We start from the raw sequence: 590 nt of genomic DNA on the forward strand, positions 1-590 counted from the left end.
TTTCTCAAAGATTACAGTTTCGCAGTGCTTGGTGTAAACCCGCACTGAATTGCACTGCTAAAACAATTCGACAAATACATGGGTTACAAATTATTAAAGAAATACATAAATTATTAATAAAATACAATCTACAAATTAACAGATTAAAAGATAACCTCTGAGTAGACATTGTCAGAGGTTAAATACATATCGTGCATACAGATTTCAATAAGCCTATTATTAATACATTATTATTGATGACTTGTCATAAATGTGTATATTCAAACATATTAGTTCGGCATTGCATAGTGCTGGTTGAACTATTTTGGGGGACTAGAAATTTAATATTAGCAATCATTGAAACATTCCAGTCAGGGCCGTTGTAAAAAAACATATTATGAGAAAATAATCTCCAATTATTGATGAATTCTCGTATCATGCAATGGTTGAGACCATACGTCAAAATCTAATACGTTCAAGGTGATAATTCAGGTCAGGTAAAGATCTTTACATAAGAATTAAAATCTAATGAATTTCTTCTCCCAAACTTAACATATGTGCATTACAACATATTTGAATCGAAACTGCAAATACTGGTTGCATTATTGTTG

The sequence above is a fragment of the Branchiostoma belcheri genome, unplaced genomic scaffold (genome assembly GCF_001625305.1).
Source record: "Branchiostoma belcheri isolate BF01 breed outbred unplaced genomic scaffold, Haploidv18h27 scaffold12, whole genome shotgun sequence".
NCBI lineage: Eukaryota > Metazoa > Chordata > Leptocardii > Amphioxiformes > Branchiostomatidae > Branchiostoma > Branchiostoma belcheri.